Source organism: Cololabis saira, chromosome 23 (assembly GCF_033807715.1).
Source record: "Cololabis saira isolate AMF1-May2022 chromosome 23, fColSai1.1, whole genome shotgun sequence".
NCBI classification, from domain to species: Eukaryota; Metazoa; Chordata; class Actinopteri; order Beloniformes; family Belonidae; genus Cololabis; species Cololabis saira.
Window position 1 is genome coordinate 65,922 of NC_084609.1, and position 8,378 is coordinate 74,299.

Here is an 8,378-nt window from a genome sequence, read left to right on the forward strand (position 1 = left end):
TAGGGGGGTGCTGGGACCATGTGGGGGCAACTGGTCTGCAGAAATGTTTAGTTAGGAGTTAACAATCAAAATAACCTTCATGTGGATCAAGAATACAGATCTGATTCCAGTAGAACATTGTTGGAACAAGATGAGCAGAGTTCCTCCCTTCATCTTTCAGTGGTTTTAATGTTGTGGCTGATCTGTGAATGATGTTCATCTCCTGAGGCATTCGGGACATTTATCCAGCAGCCTAAATGTTCAGAGAAATCCTCTTACTGCTCTGCAGACACTCAGCCAGCTTCTCCTGCTTCATTCTCCTCAGGAAGTTCGCTGTGATCTTCACAAACGCCTCTCTGCTGCTCCTCTGCTCTTCATCCTCACCCTGCCACACATGCTCTAGGGATTCTGGGTAATCTGGACTCAGAACTTTCTGGATCTTCTTCAGCTCGTCCTTCACAAACATGACAATGTCGTCCTCCAGCAGCTGGAACAGAAGACCACATGGAGGACACAATGAGACTGAAATCATGGGGACAAACATCAGGTCCATGATGGACAGGCTGACAGTCCACTGGTCTCCAGAGACCAGCATGGAGACAAACATCAGACCCATGTCGGACAGACTGACAGTCCACTGGTCTCCAGAGACCAGCATGGAGACAAACATCAGGTCCATGTCGGACAGACTGACAGTCCACTGGTACCCAGAGACCAGCATGGGGACAAAAATCAGGTCCATGATGGACATACTGACAGTCCAGTGGTCTCCAGAGACCAGCATGGAGACAGACATCAGGTCCATGATGGACAGACTGACAGTCCACTGGTCTCCAGAGACCAGCATGGAGACAAACATCAGGTCCATGATGGACAGACTGACAGTCCACTGGTCTCCAGAGACCAGCATGCAGACAAACATCAGGTCCATGATGGACAGACTGACAGTCCACTGGTCTCCAGAGACCAGCATGCAGATGGACATCAGGACAACAGGTGGAGAAGCAGTTGTTGTTCATGTACAGACCTGAAAGACGGAGTCCAGCTGGGTCTGATTCTGCTGGACAGACGGACCACTGGGGGACTCTGAGATCTGCTGGTCCACTCTGTGGAGAAACCAGGAAGAATTAGCTCACATCATGTCTGTCCTCACAGAGACAAACAGCAGCTGAAGGTCCATGAAGTCCTGTTGGGATGAGGACAGTCCACCAGAGGACTGGTGGTGGTGAAGGTTTACTAGTCCTGCTGATCCACCGAGAACATGTGACCTCAGTGAAAAGTTACAACAAGATCAGGAACACGGACAACTGATGGAGACATGAAGCAGCTGAGGAACTCTGGACCATCATCAGCATCAGTAAGAGGAACTCTGGACTATCATCAGGATCAGTAAGAGGAACTCTAGACCATCATCAGGATCAGTAAGAGGAACTCTAGACCATCATCAGGATCAGTAAGAGGAACTCTAGACCATCATCAGGATCAGTAAGAGGAACTCTGGACCATCATCAGGATCAGTAAGAGGAACTGTAGACCATCATCAGGATCAGTAAGAGGAACTCTAGACCATCATCAGGATCAGTAAGAGGAACTCTGGACCATCAACAGGATCAGTAAGAGGAACTCTGGATCATCATCAGGATCAGTTAGAGGAACTCTGGACCATCATCAGGATCAGTAAGAGGAACTCTGGATCATCATCAGGATCAGTAAGAGGAACTCTGGATCATCATCAGGATCAGTAAGAGGAACTCTGGATCATCATCAGGATCAGTAAGAAGAACTCTGGACCATCATCAGGATCAGTAAGAGGAACTCTGGACCATCATCAGGATCAGTTAGAGGAACTCTGAATCATCATCAGGATCAGTAAGAGGAACTCTGGATCATCATCAGGATCAGTCCTCTGGAAGGTGAGACCTCCAGATGTGTCAACCAGAGGAAAAAGCTCCTGACAGGAGATGAAGATCTATGAGGAGGAAGCTCAGATCTCCATCAGGTGATGGAGGACCACAGGGGTCCAGGACTACATGGATCTACTCAGGAAGAAACATGGGGACATTTCCTAACACGAGGACTGATTTAAATGCATTTAATGTGTTTAAATACATCTCACCTCTCTGAAGAAGAATGTTGGTCTCCTTTAAAGTCAATAAAATCATCCTTTGACCGGTCGCTCTTCAAGGACAAACAGCTGGGTTCATGTTCAAGAGAGTCTCTTTTCTGATGGACCCTGATAGAAGTAAAAAGTTTAAAATGTAAATATTCTATTCATATGAAAAATAAGTTATACAGATAAAATATTCCGTTTTTTTAAAAAGTATTAAACATAAATCATTGGCACATTTTGGATACACTCACCTCTTTACACCAGAATGTTGGTCTCCTTTGAAGTTAATAACATGTTCCTTTGAGTGGTCGCTCTTCAAGGACACACAGCTGGGTCCAGGTCCGGGTCCAGGTCCAGGTCCAGGTCCAGGTCCAGGTCCAGGTCCAGGTTGATTCCTGTAATAATGAGGTTTGGTGATGTGAGTCTTGAGCTCTGACATGCAGAAGAGTCAGGGACAGTTAGAGATTCTCATCTCACCTCTGAGCTTTGCTCCGACTCTCATGTTCCCCACACAGAGAGGTTTTAGAGGGAGGGACTCCCTCCTCTCCGTCCTCACACTGGTCCATTCTGCTGAATTCACGTCCACATCAGCTCACACACACACCTTCATCTGCAGAGGAAACACACATCAGCTCACACACACACCTTCACCTGCAGAGGAAACACACATCACTGGTGTTGGACAGAGACCAGCTGATCCTGCTCTGGTTGGCTCCTCTCTTTTGTTTTTTTGCTTCTACTGAGCAGTAGAGGTCACTTGGCTCTATTTTTATTTTTATTTCTTTACCGTCCAAATGTTGGAAAGGGTCCCAAAGTAATCAGTCTGTCCTCCACCAAGCCAGTCCATCAGGACTAACATGCTCTAACTAGCTGGAACAAGTGTGAAACAACAATGAGGTGATTCTGTTTTTACTACAGAAACTCGGAAATTTCATTACTGTAAATGTGATGAAGCTCAGAGGTTGATCTGCAGAGACAAAGGTTACATGTGCAAAGATAAGGAGATAAACATGCTGTATCCAGTGCAAACGAGTAATAAATGTGATATGAGGTGTGATGATTGACAGAGTTCAGAGTCCAGAGTGCTGGGTGTGTCTTGATTAGGAGGTTTTATGACCTGGAGAAGAAACTTCTTTTACGTCTCTCAGTAAAAATGTTTCATTTAATCAGCCTGTTGTTTTTAACCCCGTCTGCATGAACCTCTGGGAGCTTCTGTGTCAACAGTGATGCTATTGGAAGTTCAGTCACGAAGACTTCTGGATGAAGATACGCCGTCTTCAGTAGTTACACAAGCACCAAAGAACAACTTCTTCCAGGAACCAAACTGACTTTAATGCTGTAGACGACAGCTTCATTCCAGAGAATAAAAACACCTCACAGTTTGATTGATGAAGAAAACTAATGATCATTGATCATCACTGGGTCTCTGATCTGTGCAGCAGCAGCAGCAGCTTTGCTGCCTCACCAGCTTGGGACCAGAAAGGTTTTTGCACACAGCAAACCGATGACGGAAAGGAAAGGTTGTAACGCAAAGTTCTTCTTTTCTATGTTTATTTCAAAAACTGAAAAATCCCACAAAATACAGAACCAAATCCTTAACATTTATGAATAAAATAAAGTATGCTGGTCAAAAAACTGTGTAGCTCAAAGGTGCAGTGACTTGTAAACTTTCACTGAATTACCGGAAAGGAATGTAACAAAAGGTATTAATCCTCTTAAACAGAAATCACATTTATGCAAAATGGCTACAACAGATCAAAAAGAAATCCATTAAAAATATCGTCATCTAACTATCATGTAGATTTGTCTTCAGACACAAGAATGATCAAAGTCTGCAGTGAAAACCGACGGAGCAGAAACTAACAGGAAAGTTCCTGAATAAAAAGTTCAAACTTACAGTTTCTAAAAACAGTCCGAAGAGTTGAAGATGAAGATTCTGCAGTCTGAACAAAACCCACTGAGACGCAACTGAACTGATCCTGGAATGAGTCAGAGCTGCACCTGTGGAGGAGGAGGAGGAGGAGGAGGAGGAGGAGGAGGAGGAGGAGGAGGAGGAAGAAGAGGAGGAGGAGGAGGAGGAGGAGGAGGAGGAGGAGGAGGAGGAGGAGGAGGAGGAGGAGGAGGAGGAGGAGGAGGAGGAGGAGGAGTCTCATTAATAATCTGGCTGAACTTAATAAATGAAGGTGACAATTTATATTGAAGGTTGTGAATGAATTTCAACTAAATTATTGAGTAAATTAACTGATATATTTTTTTAGGTTTATTAATTTATTTTGGGTCACCATTGTTTGGTTCACCACAGAATAAATCCCATGATTTACTGGCTCCTGTGTGTTTCTACCAACAATGTCCATCCAGCGGTCAGCTGTTGGGACATAGTGTGTGTGATGTCATCAGTGATGTCATCAGAAATGCCACTTGTGGAGTGATTGATCAGTGATTGATCAGGGCGTGACACCTGCTTCCATCATGAAGACATCCCTTACTTGTCGTTCTTGAATATCTCAGACTTTTTGACTCCAGTGAAGAATCAGGGGTGAGGGTTAGATCCCACAGATCCACCTGAAAATATATTTTGGTCATTTTAAAATACTACCGTATTTTGATGACCATACGGCGCACCCTCAGTTTTGTGTGTCATTTCTGTATTTAAAACACACACACGGTGCACCAACCAAAAAGGCGGCGTCTACACACACACACACACACACACACACACACACACACACACACACACACACACACACACACACACACACCAACACACACACACACACACACACACACACACACACACACACACACACACACACACACACAGGTCCCAAACAGCTGTATCGCTGATAAAGATGAGCACAGATTTATGAGCATGGGGCGCAGTGTGAGGAGAAGAAAATGTAACTGCTCTGGACAATGCGACCATTAAGATGTGGAGCGGAGGACGGGAATTTGAAAAACATTATCTGCTCAAGACATGTAACTAGCGGCGTGAGACAGGGAGAGTATTGGACCGTATTAGATAAAGATAGTCAGATAATGAAAGGGAGTTGAACTTGGTTGCAGAAGACATACAGGTGCGGGGCCAAATGTCGACATGAATGGACAGAAAGTCACATGTATGCGCTAAATTGTACACATTTACCAGTGATGTCATAAATATAAGGTCTGTTTGGGCTTGAATTGAAGGCAAAACCTGTCTTGTGGGGGGCCTAAATGGGAAAGATTGTTTTCATCTTCCTCCAGTAAACGGCAAGTGAGGCCATAACGGAGGAAGATGGTGAGGCTTGGGGGGCGGCCCCGGCTTTCTGAACAGTATAAAAAGAGGAGAAAATCCACAAAGTTTTCAGAGTTGGTTACCGGAAGCCGGCTCTCCTGTGTTTGGTACAAATTGTAATTCTTACAATAAAGACCTTTGCAGTATTTGAACGGAACGCCAGCCAAAACCTGACTCCAGTGTTTTTCTTCAGTCCATTGATGAAAGTGTTATTACTTATAGAGAACTTAGTTTATGTGGGGGTCCTGAAAAGGATTCTCTACAATTGGCGAGCCGAGCTTTCAGGAGGAAGTGACCAGACTAAGGCTGCAGGCACCAGCCGGACACGGGAACCCCAAAAGGGCCCTAAAAAAAATCCACCAAAAGAGAGGTGAGATAACAAATCTTTTTTCCTTTTTTTCTAAAATTAAATGGGACATCCACCCTCCGGCTGGCTCCAATGGTTAAAAGGTACTCGTGTAAACTTTCCAAAAAACTTAGAATTAACAAACTTTAAAATATATACGAGCACTTTCTTGTATAAAGGGACTGTTGGGTTGGGAGAAAGAAAAGGAAAAAAAAAGAATAAATTCCAGCACTGGCATGGCAGCCCCTGTGTCCAACTGGCCTCACAGCAGGTTATGTTCATATGTTTGGTCCCAGTTGTTTCTGGTAGGAGGAATCACCATGGAGACAACGTAACTGAGAGGTTAAGTTGATGGACTGCTGATCCATTCTGCTCTGTACACAGAAGTTGCAGAGGTTAGTGCTCTAAACGTAGCACAGTGAGGTGGCATGAAGCTGCTTCAGAGCTGTAACTACCTGCTTATTTCAACAGGGTCTTCATGGAGGCCCTGTGGCTTAGTTGGTCAAAGCACCTGTCTAGTAAACAGAAGATCCTGGTTCAAATCCCAGCAGAACCTCTAAACTCAGATGGCTTGAGATGCCTGAAAGATTATTTATCTCTCAGTTCTGGTTCTGGTAGTATTTCTCACGTGCTTGCTTATTTATAGCAGAGTACTTTGTCAACAGTATTCCTGCTCTTAGTGAACGTGGATGCTCTCTGTTTTCGTCATTCTATTCTTACAACTTCCTGTCTTAACAGGCCCTCCGACATGTAAAGTATAACCACAATACGGAAGGTAAGGCACAATGTCAATCATCCATGAATTGCCCTTTCTACGGTTATCTAGAAATTAATCCTCTTTTCTCAAGATCAACTTTTTCAATAAACAGTAAACTGCAAGAACACAGACACACAGACAGTTTGTGTTTAAAATTACTTATCACTGCAATAAAATAATCAGTGATTTGTTCTGTGAAATAAAAATCCTAAATACTTGTGTATTATCCTGGCCTGCCTGATCTCAGGAACCCCCATAGAAGGGGATGTAGCTCAGTGGTAGAGCGCATGCTTAGCATGTATGAGGCCCCGGGTTCAATCCCCGGCATCTCCATTGAATGTGTCATTACACCTCATACAGTAAGGAAGAGAACAGTAACAGTAATTGTTATATAAAGGATGAATTATGTTCAGAGTTGTACAAACTCAGAAGATGAATTGGACTTGCTGCCACAACCATCAACTTGAACATTTTGAATTGTACATGGAATGTGTAGACAAATAAATTTGCCTTGCGTCTCCTGATGAACAAAGGAAATTATTTTTTTTAAATTAATTTTGTTCCTCCTTTCATCAAGGCAGGTGATGGTTCAGAGTTGAACAAGTTACATATCAAAGTTTTCTGTTGCAGCTAAAGTTAGTCTGGTTGGTGAACTCGTGAGGATGGATAAAACAAAACTGAAACTTCATCTTGACCCTGATGTGAGTTGAACACATAACCTTCTGATCTGGAGTCAGACCCGCTACCATTGCACCACAGAGCCGTCTCAGACCTTTTCATTTCTGAAGTTGTTTAATTTGTAAAAAATCTTTTGACTAAACATCCCAGGTCTGGAAAAAGTTACCCGGTGAGAGGTTTCATTACATGTAACACTAAACATGTGATTTACATGCTCAAATGCCCCTGCAACATGGTGTATGTAGGCAAAACTATACGTAGTCTGAAGCAGAGAATTAGTGAACATAAAAGTTCCACCAGACGTGCTGATCCTAACTATCCAGTTCCCAGCCATTTTAATGCTTTGTCTCATCCCATCTCTCCCCTCCGTTTCCAGGGAATTGAGCATGTACAGTTGCCAAGAGGAGGTGACATTGACAGAATATTATGTGGAAGGGAGCTCTTTTGGATACACTCATTGGACTCTCTTTACCCTAAGGGCCTAAATGTTGAGTTTGACATGAGTGTTTTGTTATAATATGGATTTGTGTAGATATGTCGTGGACCTATTACTGTAGGGCTAAGGGCACTGCATGTTATGACGACTTGCCTGGTGTTTATGCAGTGTCTTTACCCTTTATTGAGTGGCATGTATATATTTACTATACTGTGTATATATATACACAGTATAGTAAATATATATATATATATATATATATATATATATATATATATATATATATATATATATATATATATATATATATATATATATATATATATATATATATATATTTACTATACTGTGTATATATATAATAATAAACTTTATTAAACTTTATTAAGGACACAAGGTCCATAGCACAACAGACAACAGACAAAGGGTACAAAAAATAAAGATAAAATCCACAGTAATCACATATCACATGACATTTACATATAGGCTTATACGCCAATGATTCCAGATTCTGGAGAAGAACCTGACTGAGCTCTGTGCAGGGTTAGTCAGTGTGAGAATTAAATTGTTCCCAGAGTCCGACAACCTGCACATACATCCGTGCATAAGGTAGACCCTCCAGGAATCTGCGATTCCGTGATCGCGGAATTTTTCGCGGATTTCACGGCTGTCCCTGGATTTACAGACCTTCCGTGGATTTCAATGTCTGGTGCAGAAAAATCACTTTTACTGGGATTAATATTGCATATGTCCGCGCTGAATATGCAAATTATGCGGGGCTCGCTTGATTTCACCCCA

The 8,378-nt window shown here is 42.8% G+C and overlaps 2 non-coding genes across 2 annotated transcripts; one reads left to right on the top strand and one right to left on the bottom strand.

Annotated features, from left to right (window-relative positions):
- Positions 1–6,727: 6,727 nt before the first annotated feature.
- On the top strand, positions 6,728–6,799 carry trnaa-agc (transfer RNA alanine (anticodon AGC)). Its single transcript has one exon. It is a non-coding gene; the product is annotated as a tRNA-Ala (tRNA).
- A 358-nt stretch (positions 6,800–7,157) lies between these two features.
- On the bottom strand, positions 7,158–7,229 carry trnaw-cca (transfer RNA tryptophan (anticodon CCA)). The gene has a single exon. It is a non-coding gene; the product is annotated as a tRNA-Trp (tRNA).
- Between the last annotated feature and the right edge of the window lie 1,149 nt (positions 7,230–8,378).